The sequence below is a fragment of the Perna viridis genome, chromosome 9 (genome assembly GCF_037379345.1).
Source record: "Perna viridis isolate PV_CMFRI_1.1 ecotype Kerala chromosome 9, ASM3737934v1, whole genome shotgun sequence".
Taxonomy (NCBI): domain Eukaryota; kingdom Metazoa; phylum Mollusca; class Bivalvia; order Mytilida; family Mytilidae; genus Perna; species Perna viridis.
This window is the reverse complement of record NC_142453.1, coordinates 10,115,240-10,132,330: the sequence shown is the minus strand read 5'-3', so window position 1 is coordinate 10,132,330 and position 17,091 is coordinate 10,115,240. Positions and strand designations below refer to the sequence as shown.

Here is a 17,091-nt window from a genome sequence, read left to right as displayed (position 1 = left end):
AAATCTCCTGGACATCATCACATTCGAACTAAAATCTACCTCACACTTTACTGCCTGTTTATTACAAAATAGTTTAACACTCCAGTTTTAACGCCTATCATTTTACAGAATTTTGGCCATCATTTTCGATGTAGGTAACTCTTTAAACCAGTTTGTATAAAAGGCAAATTTTAAAAAAAAAAACGGTCATTTCTTTCTCTACTCTTTGTCAATAAAGGTATAGTTTAAGTTACTTGGCTAACACCCTCAACCATGCATAAAACAAATATCTCCATAATGTCCTTGCATAAGGTCCTAATTACCATAAACCCAACTACATAAATTCTTAAAATTCTTATGGATGATGTGGAGGACTATGCAAGAAAATGGATGAAGCGGGTACAAGTAAATAGAAAAATAAGCAGAGGAAAATATTGATTCCCTGTCGGAGTGGAAAAAACTGTAAGGTATTTGATATTGAAACATAGAGTAGACCTAAACAGGATAAGGAATGCTAATGCTACATTAATTCTAATATCGCAAATGGGCCAGTTCATTGGCTTTTATATAATAATAATGTCAGAATTATTGCCATGTCAGCAGATAAAGCCCAAAAGCAACACTGTTCTTGTTTGCAAGATGCACGAAATGCAATGGGATGACAAAAGGAGGAGTAAGAACTATACTGTTACCACACTCTCGAAGGAAGAGAAAGTGGAAAACGAGGAATGCGCTTTATTCTTTTTTGTTGTCACTCTACTAAAGACGACGATTGGATTCTCCATGGATTTGATTAAAGAACTCTGCAAAAATCCAAACAAGAAATGTTTCTGCAAAGTGCACTATCAAACCTCCTTCGAACTACTAACTCCCATCTCACGGCTATCAAAGAGGTTCTTCAGGCTTACATGTACCACTGTAGTAATCACTACAGAAGGTTTATGGTCGTCATAAATTCGTGGATCATTACAGCGTATCCTTCTGCACCATTATTATCTATTTGCTCACCGTGTCATAATTTCCCTTTTCCGCTTTTGTTTACTCAGGATTTGACATTCGTTTTCAATTCGTTGTGTTTTTTTTTTAAAGAAGACACTTTCTCTTCCAGTGCACCTAGTCCATGCTCCCGTTTCAGTTTTGCTTCTTTAGTTTGAGCGTGTTATTTTGGTTATTTCATGTTCTTTGTTTTGTGAGTCGATTTTCCATGTCTAGTCCCTATCCTCGAATCTTGAATCTAATGATTTCAATTTTTGTCTTTGGTAAAAAATATTAATAGTTTACTTTACAAATGTTTTAAGGTGATGCAAACAATATATCTCTAATATATATCTGTTTCTAGAAAAGCAGAGGACGCTTACCCTACCGGTGCACCTGGTCCATGCTCCCAGTTTTTAGTGGAGTCCGAGTTGCTCATTTACTTTTATTACTTTGTATGTATAATCTTAGTTACTTTATGTTCTTTGTTGTGTATGTCTGTTTTCCATGTCTGGTCTTTGTCCCTGGATTACATTCTTTTGATTACCGCTATAACCTTGGTTCCCTTGATTACTCTCTCTAAGAGATGAAATGGGAAAGTATGCAAATACAGAACAAAGATTTATCAAATGATATGAGGCGAATAAATATCTTCAGCGTGAGCAACATACTTACCAGATATATTTTGATTAAACCAAACAGGTACTATACTCTAAATTCGTGTTTATGGATGCGTTACGAGCATCTATCCATCCATAAGGAATGATATGAAGGAACTTTGAAAAAATCTTCATAATGCTGATGAATGCAAAATCATTACATTTTGAAAGTTAATAAAAGTTCATTACTAGAAGGAAATTGAAACTGTATTATTGACCGGCTTATTATGTGACAATCAATGCGTTATGTCGAAATAAGACTTTCATTTTCGTTTGGTTTTGTTTTTTGTTTGTTTGTTTGTTTGTTTTTACTTACTTAATTTTCTTTAAATTTTCTTATGAATATATTACGACAATACATATTAGTGCAAATAGACTTATTCTATGCCTTGTACTCTCCCCAAACTGTTTAATAAATATCGTCTTGAGATTTCGTAAAAACTTTATAAAAACAATGATTCCACCCTAGAAATTATAGATGTCCTTATCATTTGCAATAATTTTATGGCATTCAACTATAGTTTGTCGCATACAATACTTAATTACTATTATCTTAGTGAAATAAATTGACTCTAATCGTTTAGGTTAGAAGTACATTATAGCGGTGATTGCATGAGGTACATTTTGCAAGAGGATAACTAGATAACAGAGGAGATAAGAGTACATGTAAGTTTATTTGGGAAACAAATTATAATATCTTACAATAAGTACATATGGTTATTGTACTTTTTCTCAGTACTTTAGCAACGCAAACAGTTACCGAAGTTTTCGAAAAGGTTTTGCAAAATCCAATGTAACTCATACAATATCTAAAAAAAAATAGCTAAGTACCATCCCATTAAAATCTAGAGACTCTAAGAAGCCGGAATCATGCACCCCCAGAATTGAAACCATTTAGAACAATGTGTTCATCAATTAAATAATCCCCTATTATTATTTTATTCCTACCACTTGTTAAGCAATTTGCGCAACAAATAAATGGTGATTTCTTAAGGATATTGGAGCCGAAATCCTATAACATCACAAAGCATTTGCACTTGACATATCTGAGGAGTTGAGATAAAAAAAATAAGCAGAAACGTAAACGAACAAAAAAGAAAAAAAAACTCTAACAAGTAATATGAAGTTATCCCCGTTGTTAAATCGCACCCATGTCTATACTCGAATTCACCTCAGCTGTTTTCAGTTTTTTTTTTAAATTATATTTTAAATTACTCATAAGTTCCCTTTAAATTGCCATGTCATTCATGTCGTTCTGTACTACAACTTTTGTACAATTATTTCTCGTTCTTATCTCCGAGATAAAAATATTTCCATATTTATTTTTTTTTCGATAATTTTGCACTGAACGTATTGTTTATCCGGCATCTTGTTTCTAAGGATATTTTGAGATATTCCCTATTACCTTACAATTGAAGAGCTCAATTACTATGATTTACCGCCATATTTCTGGTTCCCTGCCAATTCAATACTGTATAAGGTAAGTCTCATATTGGGTACCAGTTTTGGCATTTTCATTCGGAACTTCGTGTTTTTTTCTTTCACCGAAGGTAAAGAACAGAAATATTGCATGAAACCACATGAAGAAATTCTTATAGTGTGATGGAGTGTTTAATTTCATGAAATTTTTTTTCACTGCGAATACACTATGAAAAGAAGGGATAACGTTCGTAAGTAAATAATGTGCATATTCTCAGCAAAATGATTTGATTGCAGAAGAAAGCATGTATATCCATTTATTATTGTACATTTTTTGCACAGTTTGAATCGTTATACCTAATGGCTATGTCCACATTGATTCTAGTACTAGTGCAGTCATTCAAAAAATCAGACAAATGGCGATTCATGCGTGACAAAACCTATCGCATAAGACCCATCGCAATATAGATTGTACATAAACACGCCATTTTGTAAAAGTTATCGTTGTATGATTTTCTAGACAGTGCAGATCTGAATATTGATATGATTATTATTTTATAAACAATATAGCATATGTTGACGGAAAAATCATTGTTAGGTGGGTTTTCTACACCATGAATCACTTTACTATTGTCATGTCTGAATTTTATGTTGACTGATACTTAATTAGTTGTATATATCGATGTTTCAGGTGGCTTTGGTAATTTTCTTTATGTAATTTTAAAACAGACAAATTAAATTAATTCTCCCCATTATACTAACATCAATATAGATATATGAGTACTCATTTTAAATAAGGAAAAATAACGCATTGTTATTCCATTTGAGGTTGTCATGTTTGCATTTAGTGAAACAAATAAGATATGTTTGATAAAACAATTGGTTAAAATCAAATGCTCTAAAGACAAAGAACACAACAAGTTCTTAATATATCAAGAAAATTGCTCTTTTTTCTGAAAGTAAAGACAAATAGTCGAAATTATTTTCACACTTTTCCCAAATTATTTTCCGCTATAAAGATGACGTATTATCTTTAAACAATCCTAATTTCTGGGATTTGATACATCGCATCTACCCAAAAGAACTTGAGATAAAGGATACTACAGACACTGTGAAGTCAGCCTCATATCTTGACCTACACTTAGAAATCGATGATAAAGGAAAACTATTGACCAAACTTTACGACAAACGTGATGACTTTTCATTCAGAATTGTCAACTTTCCTTTCATCCGTGGCAACATCCCTTCGGCTCCTGCGTATGGAGTGTTCATATCACAACTCATACGTTATGCCAGAGCTTGCCGAAACTACGCAGACTTTTTGTATCGCGCTAGAACTCTAACAAATAGGCTTCTGGAACAGGGTTATATTGTATCCATCAGCACCATGAAATCTGATGTATTCAACGGGTCATAGTTTTCCTATCCTCGTTTGTCTACCCCGGACTTGACTTTTTATGAGCAACTCGGCGGGTGTTTCTAGAAAAGCAAAAGACGCTTACCCTACCGGTGCACCTGGTCCATGCTCCCAGTTTTTAGTGGAGTCCGAGTTGCTCATTTACTTTTGTTACTTTGTACGTGTGATTTTAGTTACTTTATGTTCTTTGTTGTGTTTGTCTGTTTTCATGTCTGGTCTTTGTCCCTGAATTACACTTTTTATTTGATTACCGCTATAACCTTGGTTTCCTTTGTTACTCTTTGCTTGCAGACTAAAAGAAGATTAATAAATATCAAATATTTAAACATGGAGAAAATAAGGACAAACCAAAAGCAAACAAAACACTAACAGACAAAAGATTCTCATTTTCAGAAGAAAAAGACAAATACATAACGAAACGAAACGAAACAAAACAAATTAAAGGAAAATGACTAATATCGAAAACATCGTTTTTTTTCTAGATGACTAGTAAAAAAGATGGTGAAAAAAGGCGGTTATGAATGGAGTGAAGGGCAAATTCGACATTCAAAGTAAGCATTATTTTATTTTCTTTTATTTATTTTTTTTTTGGGGGGGGTGCAGTCTAATTTATAAGCAACCTTTTTTATCTTATTTTATTTTATTTTTTTTTTTTTTTTTTGTAAAAAAAAATATTTTAAGATATAAACAGAACTTGCAAGACTACTTTTTGTTATCTTTGACAGACCTCGAACACGAATAAATATTTGTCTTGATACCTCAGTGGAATTCAAATACAATATTGCACAAAGTTTTCAACATTTATGTAAAGAATTTTATGCTTGCTTTTGTTTCAATAAACTATTAATTGTAGTCATCTGTGATGTTTCCGTACCGGAAAAGATGTTAATGTTGGCAGCTAGTTTGTTCTTTGCAACACCGTACGCGTCCTGGCAACAGTCTACCAGTAACTATGTTTGTAGTTGTAAGCAAAAGCATTACAGTGAAGCTACATGTTTCCTTTTAGCAGCTCTTTTAGCTGTTTTTCTGTGCCTTTTTTAAGATCACAATTATACGTAATGATATTTTCCGTTTTTGTGCTTTATTTGCCTAAATTTAAACTTTAAAATTATGATTTTCAATTTTGAACAAAGAATTTATGTGATTAAATCTCAATAACATTAGTATTTTGAATATGAATATTTAACACTAGTTACATGTAACATGAACATCTGAATTAAAGATTGAATATTCATTGCATTGTTATTACTATTTAGAAAAAACGAAAGTTAAATACTTCTTGTCTGAAAAGAAACAACAAAAGTTTGTTTGTTTGTTGTTTGTTGGGGTTTAACGTCCGTGCAGCAATATTTCAGCTATATTCAGACGATGAACATGAATTGATGATAAAATGAACATGAAATGATGATGAAATGAAAGAGGAATGGGACACAAGGACACTGGGGTCAATAGATTTTGATTGCCACCGGAAATAGGGAGAGGTGGGTAAGGTCGGGCAATTTAGCCTCCTGTGGCGGAGCCCTATGGTTCCTACTCCGGGAGAATACCACAGCAGGGTTCTTTAACGTGCGAGGAACGTGGCATCTTTCCCAATACGGTGCACCACTATGGTTTGCGGTCGGGTTTTCCGTATTATAGCCTGATAACCCCAGCATGTAACACGCCAGGGGTACCCCATTCCACCACCTGGGGCACACATCCCAGTTGTTTTGTGGGCAGAGCGCCTAGCCCCTGACTAGGTTTCTGAGTACTATTTAGTCACCTTTTACGACAAGCTTAGCGCTGCTGCAGGCCTATTCTTTTAACACCCGGACCTGCACGGGGCGACGTCATAAAAGATATTCTTGTATCTTCTTGCGATATGTGTTATTCTAACCTCTTTTTAGTAAAAAAAATGTTAGTTCTTTAGCTTATAATAAGTAAAATGGATAACCAAACAAACTTTTTCTGTGCAATTAAGTATTACAATGCAAAAAAGAAAGTCAAAACAAGCCTTTTAGTACTTAGTCCTAAGTTTTGGTAAAACTCTTTGATTTTCTATACTTTCATCCTCATATGTTATTTTTTGGGTATGAAAACAAATGATGAGATAAAAACATCAAATAAATATTGTTTTCAGTACCCAGAGTGTGAAAACAATCTGTGTCTTAATGTGTTTTCTCATTTTTGCCATGTTTACAGCCTTTTTGATATATGAATGCATGTAGCAGAACACAAGACAGAATTATCCCCAATCTGAGGGAGCAGACCAAGCATTAGATTTGCTATAGAATCAATGTCCTATGTTCAATCTTAATGAATCTGGTATTGTATAATTTTTATACAAATAGAGCTTTCCAAAAATCACAAAACATACACCACTTACAAAATTCCCTTCTCCTTAAGGCTAGTTTTCTGGAACCCTACATCTGAAAAAATAGAATTTTCACCATAAAAACCACAATTTCTTGCGTAGGTGAAGGTGCACAGAGTAAGAAAATTTCTAAAATTTCATGTAACCGTTTGATATTCATTTGATATTTATTTAGAGTTAACATTCTTTCTAAACTTTCATATTCAAATCTAATCTATATTCAATATATGACCCGGAAACGAATGTTAAACGAATATCGAACAGAAAAAAATCCGTTCTATATTCAATAGATAAACCGGAAACGAATGTCAAACGAATATCGAACAGGAAAAAAATCCAGTTTGATATTCAGTTTGATATTCAAATCCGTTCTATATTCAATATATAAACCGGAAACGACTGTCAAACGAATATCAAACAGAAAAAAATCCTGTTTTTCATATCAGTTTGATATTCAAATCCATTCTATATTCAATATATAACCCGGAAGGGAATGTCGAACGAATATCGAACAGAAAAATGTAACCGTTTGATATTCATTTGATATTTATTTAGAGTTTACATTCTTAAAAGTAGCCAGGAATGAATATCAAATTAATATCAAACGGTAAAATTAATCGTTTGATATTCAGTTTGATATTGAAAAGTTTGAATGTCTGAATATTTGAAACATCAAATATCCAACGTACTTGATCTCGGTAAATCCTCGAGCGTTCTTCGTACGAGTGGGCATATTTTGGTTATTCGCGATAACCAATTGATTGTCATATCTATGATGATAATTTTCGTCAAAATTTATCGATAGTTTTAATATAAATTTTAGATTCTCAAATTGGCGAATCGATATCAAAGTTGTGACGTTTTGGCGGGAGAAAGTCCGAGAGTGATATTACCTTATTTATTTCACAGTTTGAATTATCGAAATTTATGACACTGAAAATTTGATAAAACACTGCTATCTAAATGATAAGGTGAATTATTTTCAACTATTTTTTTGGAGTCAAAACAGTTTATTTAACAGCTTAAAATGATTTTAGGAATTGTGTATAAAAAAACTTTTAAAAAAATGTTAGTGTAATGCTGATGCATACGGGATAAAATTATTTCGAACACATTGAATAAAAAGTGTATTACTAGAAAAAAATTAGTGCATGTTTGTGAATTTTTAACTTGCTTTGTCTGTTAGCATAAATTCATCATTACTATTTGTGAATTTGATATTTTACTTCATAATCGGGTTGCGTGTTTTCTAGATTTAAAGTATTATCTCTAAAATTCACGATAAATGTATACTTAACGTCAATTAAAAAGAGAGTTAAATAGACTTAGCTTGTGGTTGTCATGTTGCCAAATTATTATGGTTTTAGAAATTTGGTACAAACTTCATAAAAGAACATTTTATTTCAAATGCATTGAAACATTATATTAAGTTCAACATTAATTTGTCACAATTTGTATTCATCTATTAGGACATTGTTATTCATATTAAATAATTCTTTATATTTAGGGTAGAAGTACACGGAACTAATAGTGACATCAGGTCTATTTTGAAAAAGATAACTCAGACGAGACGAGAATACATGTGAGTTTATGCTTTTTTTTTTATTAATCTAGCAATGATTATTCACTTGTATCATTGGTTTTTTTAATTATTAAAGCATTAAAATATTTAAAACATTATTTCTTCAAATTTGAGCATATTATGGCAAGTTTCAATTTAAGCCGTAGAAAACAAAATTACTTCACGAAGAATTAGGTACAATGCCATATATTTGTATACGTTGATAAACTATGTTTGTATTTGTATGTCCCATTTCCTTGGAAATATTTCGAGTTCTCAGCATGTATCCCCAATCTCTCATATGACATTTTTCCCATTTACCGGACGCCTAATTTTCCCATACCCCATCGTCCCACATATATTTGCTATTTGATATGAGTCTTAATGTATGGACCTGTCTGAAATATTCAATACCGATACTTCGAGAGGGGTATATGTGGCCAAGGACAAGACAACAACACAAAAAACACAAGAAAAAAGCGAGTGAAGAAAAGAACTTAATATAAAAAAAATGATCTTTTCTAGATAACTGATAATAAAGGTGGTGAAAAGAAAGTAGTTTTTCATGGATGGAACCACAATTTTGACTTTCAATGTAAGAGTGTTTTTGATGTATTATCATACATAACAAGGTTTCTTTTACATTTTCTATTTTTTTAACAAGTAAGCAAACTTTTGAAAAAGTTGAAAAATGTCTACTACCTTAAATCATCACTCGTAAACCAAAAACTTTACTGAAACGACCAAAATGCTCTGTACATACACTGATATAACTGAACAAAAATTGATCAGTGTTATTCAGTGATGATTCAGATCAAACTCAGTGTAATTTACTCAAGTCGTGTTCAGTGTTTTCAGTAGTCCACTTAACAGCCAGTTCAATGTGTTCAGTAGCCGTTAAGTAATTTTCAGTGTCCTGATTTACTATTTAGAAAATAGCTGACAACAGGGTTATTGTACAAAGCACAATCGAATGTTTTTATTAAGAATTCTTAAATATGAAAATGTTTGTTTCAAGCTCTTGTATCAATATAACATGTAAAATTATTTTTAATTAATGATCTAAATTTTGGTTGCAGCGATGCGGTAAGTATTTTACTTAGTTATGCATCTGGACAGAGTGTTTTTTTTCTGTATGTATGTATGTACATGTATAATGTAACCGCCGCCGCTGTCATCACATGCATATACATGTGTATGCAAGTAATAGTTTTTTTCATGTAAGCATTGAATCATAACATACCTAGCTGGCCCTGACCGAAATTTTGATGGAAATATATTGTGCTAGTATAGAGCAAAACTCACAAAAGTACCTATTCGGAATATAATCCAGGACCCCTACGAAGGTAAGCTAGCACTTTATCATGCGCAACGGAGCCAAGAAGGGAACGTGTATCACCTTACACACAAAAATAATAATTTTACTTAATTTGTCGACTTTATTTGAACAATTTCTAGTTTTAACTTTTAACTATATTTTTAAATGAAGGGGAAAAATGTTTGGTTAACTTGATAGATGCCTTCATACCTTCATTTTAACGCGATTTTCGGTAGACCAAATTTTCTGAAGTTACTTAGCTATTTATGACTACATTGCACATATACCTAATAAGGACGTAAGGAATATGGATTCTAAAGGAAAACAATATGTCTAGGCATTTTAAATGTTTATTTGGTCGAGAAGTGGGGGACCAACAGTAAAATATGGTATAAAATATTGATCATCTGTAATTATCAAATCAATCAGTGAGGAAGAATTTTCCGTAAAATTTGTAGGCTCTTCAACAAGTTGTTCCAGACTAAACCTGGTACATACACTTTTCATTATGGGGTTTGCTTATTTTTTTTTTTTTAATTTTGATATTGAAAGGTGCTTTGATATAGTTATTCATAGTCGTTGAAACGTTTCTTTATTATACCACCTATCCCCGAAATACATTCCCAAAGGTTATTTGTACAGGTAGCGCCATCTGTTTAAAAATAAAATAAACATCTAAATAACACATTTACCCCAGTTTCTCACATATTATTTTCATCTTCACATTTATACTCTTCACTTTTTTGGAAAACAAGACAAGCAGATTTAAGAGAACCAATTTACAAATTTGCATTCATATATGAAGACACAAAATAAACTTCCGCACGGAAGTCGATAATTATAATAACTACTTTATGATATTTGTTTAAAAATATATTTCCTTCTTACATTCAAGATAATAATTTGAAAATACAGCAAATGTATAAATGTTTCAAATTTAAATACAACCTTATTTTTCTTTACATTTTCTATTTAAATATAAAAATGAAAATTTACACAATAATCCATTTTATATCAATTGACATATGCCCCTTTAAAATAAAAGACATTGTCGAATAAATATCTTATTTTCAAGTAATCCCTCTTCTTTAAAAAATACAATTAAGTTCTGAATTATTAAATTTTGTTACATAACAATACATAATTTGTTATCATACTATATAAGGCTTTAAAACAAAGGCATAGTTTTTTGTTTCATTAATCTCAATTGTTATTTTTATTCTATATTTTTGCCTAAATTACAATTTTGATCATTTTATTACTTTTAAATGATAATTAGTTTTATCTTACTTTTATTTATTTACATGTATTTTAAAAATAATATACAAATAAAATAAATGATAATTTAAAGCCAATCAAATTGGGCCGTCTGTTACAGACCCGACATAGATAGTCAGAAAAGTTAAAAAAAACGTAAGTTAGTACACTTTAAATTGCACTTAGAAATAAATCTTATTAAAGAGAGATAACTCAGTATGATTTATTGTCAAATTCTAGTATAAATATAATGTGATATTTTTTCTACTTAAAAATTCTAGACATATACTTGTTTTCCCTTGACAGAAAATAGTGGTCACTCTGAACCCTCTCTTAACGCTACTGAATATATATTGAATGAAGTTACTGAATTTACTGAAATTGCTCTTGACAACTCTTAACGACGGATACTGAATTTGCACTGAATCGCCATTGAAAATTCTCTACAACTCTTAAAATTACTGAAAATAAACTTTTCAAGAGTTTTCAGTAGATGTTAATGTAGTAGACCTGGGATAAGGGAGGTAATCCAAATTAAAAGGATTTTAGTCACTAACGCGTTTGAATGACTCCTAATATGCAAGCTTCAAAGTGATGCTGATGTTAAAGGGAAATAACTCCAAGAAAGTGTTCAACTTTTAGAATAAAGATGCCAGCCCCAGTAACCCAGTAATTGAGAAATATATTTTATAAGGTGGGAAAACGTTTGAAATGATACATTTTACGGACAATCAAGATTCATTTAGATATAATATTGAAAATGAAATACGAAATGACCTCTGTCAAGAGACAGTACGGCTAATCAATAACATTGCCAGTTTTATAACTCCTTAACCTTTTAGAGTTGAAAAATATACCTTTTTCTATGATTCCTTTTAAGACTTTAAGCTTTCTGTTTTCATTTTGTTGCTTTGAGATAAAGGATACTACAGACGCTGTGAAGTCAGCCTCATATCTTGACCTACATTTAGAAAACGATGGTAAAGGAAAACTATTAACCAAACTTTACGACAAATGTGATGACTTTTCATTCAAAATTATCAATTTCCTTTCATCTGTGGCAACATCCATTCAGCATCTGCGTATGGTGTGTTAATAGCCAACGCTTCAAATTAAAAACCTAAATTATAGAGCTATTTCTTTTGAATAATTTTGAAAATTGCTTATGATCTGAGTAAATACTATGCTATATATAAATAATATAATCATTATTCATCATGATTTCAGTCCGAGTTGCTCATTTGCTTTTGTTACTTTGTATGTATGATTTTAGTTACTTTATGTTCTTTGTTTTGTATGTCTGTTTTCCATGTCTGGTCTTTGTCCCTGGATTACATTCGTTTGATTACCGCTACAACCTTGGTTCCCTTGATTACTCTTTAAGCATATGACTCTACCCAGCATTGACCTTCGTGGAGCATATAAGTTTGTCCTTTCGTGCAGAAGTATAAATATTTGTGTGACATTAATTGGCAACATAGTAGTTAACTCAAGCTGTGCCTGGCAATGCTCTTTCATCAATATAAGTCATGATAATTTGATACTTGGTACCCTTATTGTATATAAACATGATTTTAGCCATAATGATTAATGATCAACAAATATTTTAATGCATTACCTTACTATCATTAAAACATTTAAAAATTTGCAAAATAGGATTTTAATACATGTATAAGCCAATAGCTGCAAATTACCCCCTTTTTCTTATTTTGGTTAATTAAAAGCCTAGTATCTCTTCTACTAAATGGAAAGAATAAAATTCGATGTTTAATCTGATATATTAATCCTTTTAAAATGTGTTTGACTTAATATTCAGTTATTTTTTCAAATATATTGTCAAAATGACCGTAAAATACCACATATGGTTCAGTTTGGCCAATGATTCAGATTTAAAAAAAAAATTGCAATATTTTAGTTCTCATTGTCCAATATCTACACGAAGAATTTTCTTTAAAATTTGACAAATGTTGCCCCACAGTTAGTGTACTATCATGTACAAATTTAAAGAAAATTGAATAATGGGAAAATTTTGGGGGTACCCAAGGTCTACTACCTTAAGAAGGAAATGGCCGATTCAGTAACAGTTTCGGCTACTAGTGCTTAAATTACTCTCAATATGAATGCATATCTATCTTGACAAAATCAATATTAGACGAATTCCGTATTGAACAATATTTTCAAAACTAAAATGAAGGCAATTTTTTAAAAAAAAATTTTATCTAATTTTTCCCCAAAATTTTTATCGTAGATATCAGTAATTTGTCAATAATAGAGAAGATGTTAATGTTTGGTCATGGTAACATCGTACTGTCAAAAGCCAGGTTCCAGTAGCTATTACTGTTCAAAAGTCCGGCGGCGTTACAGTGTTCGCGATTGTTTAAATGCATCATAGTTTTGTTGTTTTCCTAGTAATCCTTTTAGTTGGATTTGTTTTATCTGGGTTCTTTGTGAAAAGTACAAATAACACGATATTAGATTCATTCCACTGTTGATGAAATATGTTTTATAACTAATTGCAAATGGAATTTTGAAAACTATCATTCTTGAAAAATATCAAGGGAAGACTGCTGGTTGAACTTTGATTATTTAAATATTACATTAATAGATATGAACATAAGGATTTTCGGGCCACATAATTCAAAGTATATGTAAGTTTAAATACTTATCTTCAATGGTTACTCGAATTGAAGGCTTTAAATATTGATAACTTTAGAAAAGTGAAGAATTTTCCCAGATATAAGTATTATGTTTTCAACTTTTCCGGCCCTTTAGCTAATTTTAAATTGAATATATATTGTATTGTTAAAAAAAAACAAAACAAAAAATATTTCAAAAGAAATTAAAACGTCACTCTAAATAACAAAAACTCTATATATTTTACAGTTTCTTCTTTTCCATTTGATTACATATTTATAATTCTACATAAAGCTGCATGTTGGGTTTAATGCATTGAAGTAGGTGATGCTTAATGTGTGTACAGTAGCGTTACTTGTTACGGTTTATTGTGTTATCTTGAGTTATTTGATATTTTATCTCGCAGCCACAGTACTCCTTATTTATGTTTTTTTGTAATTTCTTTGTCTTATTTGCTTGCTTGTTGGTTCCATGTGTAAACAATAATTGTTATTAAATTGATTGACGCATTTTTAAGTTGTTCTGATGTTTTTGAGAAAAACTCTTTTAAGGCCTTCGTAATACATGTCCACTAAAACTTATGCAATAAATAAGAAGTTTTTGATGCAAATTTATTTATAAGGGATCGTCGACTATAATCTAAACAAATCGGGAAATTTTTACAGGTTTTTGACTTTAGATCTATCATTAAAATATTGTTTTATCTCACGAAAGTAAACTCAGACCAATAAAACCATATATATAAAAATGATTTTTTACGCTTCAAATAATGAGCAGTATAAAAGTTTTGGTGAAAAGCATGAAAAAGTATGAAACAAAGCACTTCTATCTATGGTTTCTATTAATAGATATAACAAAATACATAATTCACATGATCCACAATCCCTTGTAAACGGTAAGAACCTCAAAATATCTAAAGTTCAAGAAGGTTATGGCATGTAAAATTCATTAGGCTTTCCTTGAATACGTCAATAAGTTATACTAATTATCATCATGTAAAATCTGAGGTCATTTGATTACATACATAAAGGGATTTGTATTTCTTTTGACAATGGTGAAATACTAAAAAACGTCAGTTCCTCACATCATTTCTAAACATTGAATTTAAATACCAGGAGTTCCCTTACTTGTATTGGATTCCCAGATTGCATAAGAATTCATACAAGGAAACATTAAAAATGTCATATTCGGGACAGAAAGATTTACATCAAAGATATTGGCTATAAAGTTGAAAGCCTAAATAAGAAGTTGATAACTGTTTTCCACTGTCTATTTTGATTATGACGAGGCATTGAAAAAAATGCATGGTCAGAATTTGATGTCACATTATTTTTTTCAAAATTGCATTATTAATAATAAAAATTTATATTATTTTTTTACGATTTGCGGACATCTTCAACAACACACGATGTATAGGGGTTGGTGATGTTTTGAATTCTAACCTGAGACATTTGGCAGAAGAAATTCCAGAATTTTGTATGAAGTCAAGGGCTGACAACACTAGAAAGAAATATAGGTACGCATTTGAATTATAGGTCATATTAAAATACATAAAAAAAGAGCCAAAAACTCCTGATATATTACAAAAATCGTTTTGAGATATGCTCATGATCTTAGTAACATAAACGATTTAAGGTTAGCGTGTATGTGTCTTGTTTGTTACGCAGGTTTTCTGCGTTTCTCAGGAACTAATCAATATAAGAAAATCAGATATCCAGTTCCATTCTAATCATGCTTCGTCATATATTGAAAAAAAGAAAACTGATCAAAAACGGGAAGGTTCATCTGTACTTTTATCTAGAACAAATATTATAACTTGTCCGGTAAAACTGGAAAGGTATCTATGTAAAGCTAGCATAAGTATTGCAGACGAATTTATTTTTAGATCTTTAACCTTTCGTAAAAGTTCTCAATCGTATAGTTTAAGAGGAAATTCACCTTTATCATACACTGGAGCAAGAGAACTATTATTAAATGCATTACAGTCCTTAGGACTGGATAAGTCTAGATTTGGTCTTCATTCATTTCGAGCAGGTGGTGCGACAGCAGTAGCTACGGCTGAAATTAGTGACAGACTGTTTAAAAAACACGGTAGATGAGCGTCTGACACATCTAAAGATGGATATGTACATGAAAACGTTGGTGAAAAACTTTCAATTACTCAAAACATAGGTATTTAAACTGTCTAACTTTGTCTCATCGAAAGTGTGCTACTCTGGCTAGGAGAGCTCATTTCTATAGGTGTCTAGTTTTAATTGTTTAAATAATTTATGTTCGCTTGAGCCAGGCGAAGTAGAACATAAATATATTTATAAATGTTACGGTTAACGCACACAGGCGAACACGTGTTAATGTTTACAAATCATACACATGTTTACAGGTACAACTATAATTAAGTGTGACGTACTGATATGTATACCTGTAAAACGGGTATATGTTTTATTTATGAATACTTGTTTAACGACTAACAGTCCTGTTGGCGGGTTCATGCAAAGCATGATCTATTATAAGGGTATAAATAAGGATGTTCAAAAAATGTTCGTCATTCGAAGCTTTGCCTAGTAGCACACCGGTTATTCCCCACCCACCCACCACCAAAATTCCTTATCTAATTTTGTAAAGGTGTTTCTTGTATATAAGATCTAATTCTGTCGATTATGAAACATAATATTAACTTTATCAGAAATTAAATTTCATGTTATGTTTTGTAGAATGTGTATTATTAATGCTGTTTTTGATGTGTGGAAAGTCAGTGTTTGGACAGGCAGTTCATGGTGTTTGTAGGACTTTCTGACTTTCAGAAGGACTGTATAGAGTCTGGACTGTTTTGGTCTCGGTGACGAGACTATTAAAATAATTGTTTTTTTTTTTTTTTTGGTGCAATAAAAGTGTGCTACTCTGGCTAGGAGAGTTCATTTCTATAAGTGTCTAGTTTTAATTGTTAAAATAATTCATGAGCAAGCCGAACTAAAACATAAATACATTGGATGACTGAAATTGCTGAATTATAAATAGTTTTGATTTCTTTTCAATTTTTAATTCTTGGAATAGAGATGTGAAAGTGGTCGAATTGCACTTGTACTACAGCCATTTGATGGATTAATCAAAAATGAAAACTGACCAAAAGATTTTTCATCTCATAAATGACCATTTCTTTTGATAATTCCACTCAAATCTTATACAGTTTATAAAAAGGGTGGTAATGACAATATAAGAAATGAGTAGTCTCTGAAGTTAGTAGAAACTTTGATGTTTTCTGTGTATGTAATTTACATATCTTGCAAATTATCTATCTGTGTCTGTAAGATATTTCTTCTTTTGTAAAACCAGAGTACATTTATACATGCCCAGGGTACCAAATTTAACTGAAAAGCAGCATTTTGGTAAGTAAGATGTCTCTTTCATTTAAATAATGGTAAATATACAAAATTTTAACTCTATTTTACATTTGTTTAAACAAGAACTTCAACTGTGTGCAAATTGGCTGTATCAGTAAGCAGAATTTAATATTATCAAGCG

The 17,091-nt window shown here is 31.2% G+C and overlaps 2 long non-coding RNA genes and 1 pseudogene across 2 annotated transcripts; all 3 read left to right on the top strand.

The window, feature by feature from the left end:
- The first annotated feature begins 2,191 nt into the window (after positions 1–2,191).
- Positions 2,192–5,576, top strand: LOC148606632 (uncharacterized). Its single transcript, XR_015915384.1, has 3 exons — positions 2,192–2,279; positions 4,932–5,000; positions 5,303–5,576. It is a non-coding gene; the product is annotated as an uncharacterized LOC148606632 (long non-coding RNA).
- Positions 5,577–6,195: 619 nt separating this feature from the next.
- LOC148606631 (uncharacterized) lies at positions 6,196–9,020 on the top strand. Its single transcript, XR_015914872.1, has 3 exons — positions 6,196–6,753; positions 8,310–8,384; positions 8,889–9,020. It is a non-coding gene; the product is annotated as an uncharacterized LOC148606631 (long non-coding RNA).
- Positions 9,021–15,217: 6,197 nt separating this feature from the next.
- On the top strand, positions 15,218–16,042 carry LOC148606630 (uncharacterized; annotated as a pseudogene).
- The last annotated feature ends 1,049 nt before the right edge of the window (positions 16,043–17,091 follow it).